Here is a 6,008-nt window from a genome sequence, read left to right as displayed (position 1 = left end):
AAAAATGTATACTTTTAATTTACGTATATTCTAAAAAAAATAAGGTATTTATTTATAGTAGAATTAATCTATCACAACTTTGAACACTCCCGGTAAATAATGTTGTTTATCGATAATTTTTATATTTGTAAAAGTGTAATTTTTCGCGGGCAAGATTTATGCGCCATCTGGTGGTAACTCGCAAAGTAAAGTTATCATATAATGGAACCAATTTTAGGCAATTTGAGGTTATATTATTGAAGTCTTTATCGTCTTTATTAAGCGGATTTTTAAATCAAGTAATGGAAATATGACATTAAGTGGCGAAGATTTAACAACATTTACTCGATAATTCATCTTCTAATCTGCAGCAATATTCGTAAGAATTCACAATATTATTTTATTTAGATTGATTCGCAATTGGAATTTTTGAATGAGTTTTTGGTGGAAAAAGAAGTTCTAATATTTTATTCAATTTCAAGTTTATTTGTTTAAATTCTAATTTAATGTAAAAATCATGTACATTCAACAGTCGGGAAACATTTTCTTGTATCACGGTAATTACGATGATTTAAATTTTTGGACATATTTTTCTTTGTGCAGGTTATTAAAAAATACCGAAAATGTAATAATTTTATCTTTATTGTTAGTGTCTGCTTGATCGAAAAAACAAAAAAACGGAAAATGATGGAGAAGTTGATTCAGTGATCGGAATTTTTTTCGATATTACTAAAGTGCACGTTGAAATTGTGTTGTTATTTAAAAAAATTGATTCCATCAGATTTTAATCATTTGCAGTGTTTGAAAGTAATATTCTACCCGGAATGTTACATTTTTTATTAACGATAATGGTAACGCGTTACTTATTTTAAAAAGTAACGGCAATAATCTTAACGCGTTACAACTTTTGGGTAAATATATACGAAAAATTGTAATGGTTTTTATGCCAACTTCCCATTGGGATAGACATTTTTAAAATTTTCAAAAACTAACAAAAATTATTTGTGTTAAAAATGTGCACTACATATCTGCATAATTGACTTTCTTTTTTACTTTTCTTATATTATTAAAATTAAAAAGTATGTTTACGAAGCTTCGATAGCGCTTGCAATTCTTAACAATGGCTTAATCGAGAAAATAGTTGAATAAATTATGTATTCAAAAAAATATTTCCAAATCTAACAAGATTGTTGATCGTTTTATCAGTGCACCCTTAATAAATAAGCGGAACGACAATTTATTTTTTATTGTAAATAAATTGACAAATACGCATAAGGTAAAACAAATGGTTCGTTTCAGTCATCTTCATAAAATGATAATTTGAATCAGAAATTTGTTCTGCTTTTTCGCAGTAAGAAAGTTACACAATTAATTCCCTTTAATTTTTTCCCTCGTACAACAAATTTAAAAAAAATCTCATAATTTGAAGTTTTATATGGATCGAATCCATTTTAAATCAGGCAGCTTCTATACTTCACTTTTTAGAGTAATTTAGCAAACACGTGTATGTCCGTTAAAAAAAAATTACAAAGTTACGAATAGTATCAGTAGTTTAGTGAAAAATGTTATTTTAATTTTTACGTCAATTTTTTAAGATTTTCAAATTTTGTCTTTAAAATTTTGACCTAATTTAGATATTTTAATGTTCTTTTCGAATCATTGTATTACTTGACTCTTTTGCAATTCATTACATTTTTCTCGGAAACAACAAAAGATACATACAAACAAGTTTGAGCAAAACAATGTGTTACATCTAAGAACTTTTAAGAAATATCGCAATAAATAAAAAAGTTGGGCTTTTAAGAAAATCATTTTATATTTTCATAATTTGAAGAAAAATAGAAGATTTTTCTGCAAATCCCTAGTTTTTTTACTTTTTGCAATATTATAAAAAGAATGTTGCTAATATTAGGAAGGCATCAATCAGTAAAACTAATCAGAATTTGTAAAGAAAATTTGAATATCTGAATTATGTACGAAATTATTGAATTTTATTGAAGAAAATTGTGATTTTTTAAAATGGATGTCCAGATTTAAATATCCCTAACTGTGTGAAACATTTGTTTTTTCTCGAATCAGAAATATATGTTTCGCCTAATTTCCTCTAAAAAAAACAACATTTAACATTAAAATGTGAGGAAACTTTACTACTTGAACTATTTTTGCAATAGAATCTTCAAAAATTGATAAAATGACTTCATCCTGCCATCATAATGTTGTTTAGAATTTGGATATCTCGCAATCTATCTGAAGTAGGAAAAATGTTTAACTCAGAATACATCAAATTTACTATTAGAAATTAACAATGTTTGAATACTAAAAATAGATGTCCAAATGTTAAGTGGCGGTAGTGCATTTTCAGTATTTTCTTTTTCATGACAAATATAAAATTTGACTGTTTATTAAAAATAAGAAGATGTCTCCAAAATGAACATAAAGAGCATTCGTTTATTGAATTGGGTTGCGATTGTGAGACTAACATTAAAGCGAATATTATAGATTAAAGAAAAACTATTGCACTTTTATTATTTTCAAATAATTGAATGACTAATTGACCGGGGCAAATGAAAAAATGACTGTGCGAAAGCCGGGACATGACCAGGATTTCAAATCACTGATCAGCAACTAATGTTTTTAATTTGCAATTTGATTTTACAAGAGAATTTTTATTAAAGTTTTTTACTGCTTCGTTGGAAATTTATGTTGCACTCAAAGAACAATGTTTCTCGACTGTTCACGTCTTATTCTTGAACTCATAAATATTTTTGTAACGTAATATTGTCAACAGGCTGCCTATACCTACGTGGAAAACCCTGGAAATGCCAGGGAATTTTTTCGAAATCGTGCTTATATTTTTTTAAGATTGCAATATAAAATTGAACAACAATGTTTGATTGTTTGTAACAGTAGCTTCATATAACTGTATTTAACTGCTTGGTTGAAAATTAGTTTTTTAGTTTAAAATTAATTTCTTCACCTGAAATTTTTAATATTCTTTTTTTGGTTGAAAATTCATCTTTTTGCTTGAAAATTGAACAGTTGAAATTTTTTTCTCTTTTAACTCTAACATCTTTCTTAGTTGAAAATTTTTATTTTTTGGTTGAATTTAACTGGTTTTGGTCAATAATTATAATATTTTTGTATGAAAGATTAACTATAACATTTTTGTTCAGAATTGATATTTTTGGAACGTAAATTAGTTAGTTGGTTCGGGGTTCAACTCTATGTTAAAAATTAATTTTTTATGGTTAAAAATGGACCATTTTTAATTTTAACTCGTTTTAAATCAATAATTGTTCAGTTGTCATTTATGCACAAAAAATCCAACATGTTCCGTTGCAAATTAAAAATTTAACATCAAAAGATATAAATTATAACCTTGAAAGTTTAAATTTATCACTGTAATTTTAACGATTCAAGGCTTTCTATTAAAAAAAATTCAGTTTCTAATGGTTTAGTTTAGAATATTTGATTTATGATTTGTCATTTTAGATAAATAGTAAAATATTGCTAAATGTTGAAAAATGGTCCTTTTTTAAAAATAGTTTAATCTTTAAGATTAAAATCTGCAAATTACTTAATTTTGCGACTTCCGTGTTTTATTTTTGTAATTTTTATACTATTTATAATCCACGCATACATGACGGAAGTTTTTCCAATTTATTTTGATATATGTTTCGTTTTGAATGATCAATTAGCTAATTTTTAAAATAAAACAAAGCAATTTTTTGTTAAAATAGAATGAAATTATATAATCCGGGAATTTAAAAACAAAATTTCGCTAGACTTAATTTAAATTTTTAAAGAAAATTTCAATGATTTCAAACGAATACAATAGATTGGTAAAGAAAGATTTCAAAAAATTTCACAAAGATTTCACAAAAATTTGAAGATTTCATATAGGCTTAAAAATTTTCAAGGCTTGAAAAGACTACAAATATTTCACAAAAATTAAGTTCGCAAAAAATTAGTTTAATTATGGTTCTGCTCTCTTTGGAAAATGTTGGCCAATAAAAAATGGAATGTCTCACCTTTAACATGTATAACAAACGGTTATTTAAATATTTCATGTAAAAAAAGAAGACCTGAAAAAACTTTATTTCTTGACCTGGAAAAGACCTTTAATTTTCCCTAAGAATCGCTGGACTCCCTTTTTTTTTATAAATATAACGTTAAAACTGGTGTTTCAGGAACGAAATCAGGTAAAACAAATAAACTCTTGGACCTAATAAAAATTTCGAGATGGGGATGTCGAAAAGTAAACGTCTGGACAGGCTTCATGTACGAGCGGTTAACACGATATTCATCTTCTCCGGATTTTGCGCAATTTTCCTCGGATACAGGATGTATCGTTTCACGATCAACACACGACCGTATCTTCAAGAAAAACGGCACCAGGTTGAGCAGGAACTTCTCTCTGAAGGAAAACCTTTAGAGGAAGATTTATCTGCAGCATAGTTACTAAGAATGTACGTCTATAATTTCCAATAGCCTATCAATTCAACATACTGAATTACTTTAAAAACTCGAAGCATTTTTTCCCCGAAAATTATATGAATTCTAATTTTTTGTTACAGTTGGTCTAGTCTGACTTTATAATTGCACTGAATTGATCATGTATTTTAAGAACTTGTTGATTTATGAATAAAACTATTAAAAGTCAATAATTATATAATAATCAATAATAATACATATATGAAATAATTTCAAAAAGATTAATCTTAGTTTTAAATTGTAAAATAATTAATTCTGAATTTTTTAACGATATTTGATAAATCGGATGAATATTTCTAACTAACTCGTGAAAGGTAATTACGGTGCTGCTGAATTAATTTTGAATGACAGTTGAATTTCAAGCTGAAAATTAAAATACTCGTTGGTGCCAGTTAAAAAATTAAATCTTTGTTTTTAACTTGAAATTCAAAAATTTCCCTAAAAATATGTAATAAATTATGACTAATGTTTTTTTACTGGTATCTATTATTGAATATGTTTTTCTGTCATTCCACGAACAATTTAAGGCGAAAATTAAATAATCAATCTGGTCATTTTTTGAACAAATAGTTTTTTGGATTGAACGGATTCGAAATTGATTGTCTTCAAAAATGGCCCATTTGATGATTTAATTTTCATCTTTAAATATTCACAAGATATAAGAAAACTCAGTGGTAAAATATGTTACAATAATAAACTATTTTGCGTTTTAGGAAAAATGTTTGCAATTCGATTGAAATATCATCCAAAAATCGTCTTTTTCAAAAAAAGAGCTTGATCGATTTTTTTTCATTCTTGTCTTGCAATTTTTGTAGGATGGCAGAGAACCATAAACTTCTACTGTATCTTTTTAAGGAAATTTGTAAATTTCAAATTATCTCAATAGAAAAATCGACTTTTTCTAAAGAGGACTGTCGATTTTTTTTAAATGTTGTGTTTAAGTATTCATAGGATATCAACAGAACATAATAAATTAAAAATTTTAAGTAAACAAATTTAGGCATCAAGTCAAGCACAAATCGACATTTTTCAACAAGGGCCCAACGATTATTTTGATTTTTATCTTGAAATATTATTGGAATGGCATAAAACCTAAATCTATCGAAAATCTAGTGAAAAAAAATGTTACGCAACATTTAGCACATCTTAGGGATTTTGTATTTCAAATTATTTAAATTGCAAAAATCAACTTTTTTCAAAAAGGGCCCAACCAATTATTTTAATTTTAATCTTCAAATATGAGTGGGATGACAACCATAATAAATTTTTAAATTTAGGCAGCATTTACTACGTCTTCTTAGAGAAACTTTAAAATTTCAAATGATTTAAAACTAAAATTGATGTATTTTCAAAAAATGTCCAACGATTTTTTATATTTTCGTCTTGAAATATTCGAGGGATGTCAGAAAATCACAACAAATGAACAAATCTAGTCAAAGAGAATGTTAGACAACATTTGCGTTTAAAAATATTTTAAATAAAAAAGTCCCCGATAGACTATTTTTATTGTCAAAATAACACAATAAATAAAAAGA

General features: G+C 26.3%; 1 long non-coding RNA gene across 1 annotated transcript; it reads left to right on the top strand.

Moving 5' to 3' along the window:
• The first annotated feature begins 213 nt into the window (after positions 1-213).
• Positions 214-4,649, top strand: LOC117168688. Its single transcript, XR_004466539.1, has 2 exons — positions 214-358; positions 4,170-4,649. It is a non-coding gene; the product is annotated as an uncharacterized LOC117168688 (long non-coding RNA).
• Positions 4,650-6,008: the final 1,359 nt, after the last annotated feature.

Source organism: Belonocnema kinseyi, chromosome 3 (assembly GCF_010883055.1).
Source record: "Belonocnema kinseyi isolate 2016_QV_RU_SX_M_011 chromosome 3, B_treatae_v1, whole genome shotgun sequence".
In the NCBI taxonomy this organism is placed as follows: Eukaryota; Metazoa; Arthropoda; class Insecta; order Hymenoptera; family Cynipidae; genus Belonocnema; species Belonocnema kinseyi.
This window is presented reverse-complemented; position numbering and strand designations above follow the sequence as displayed.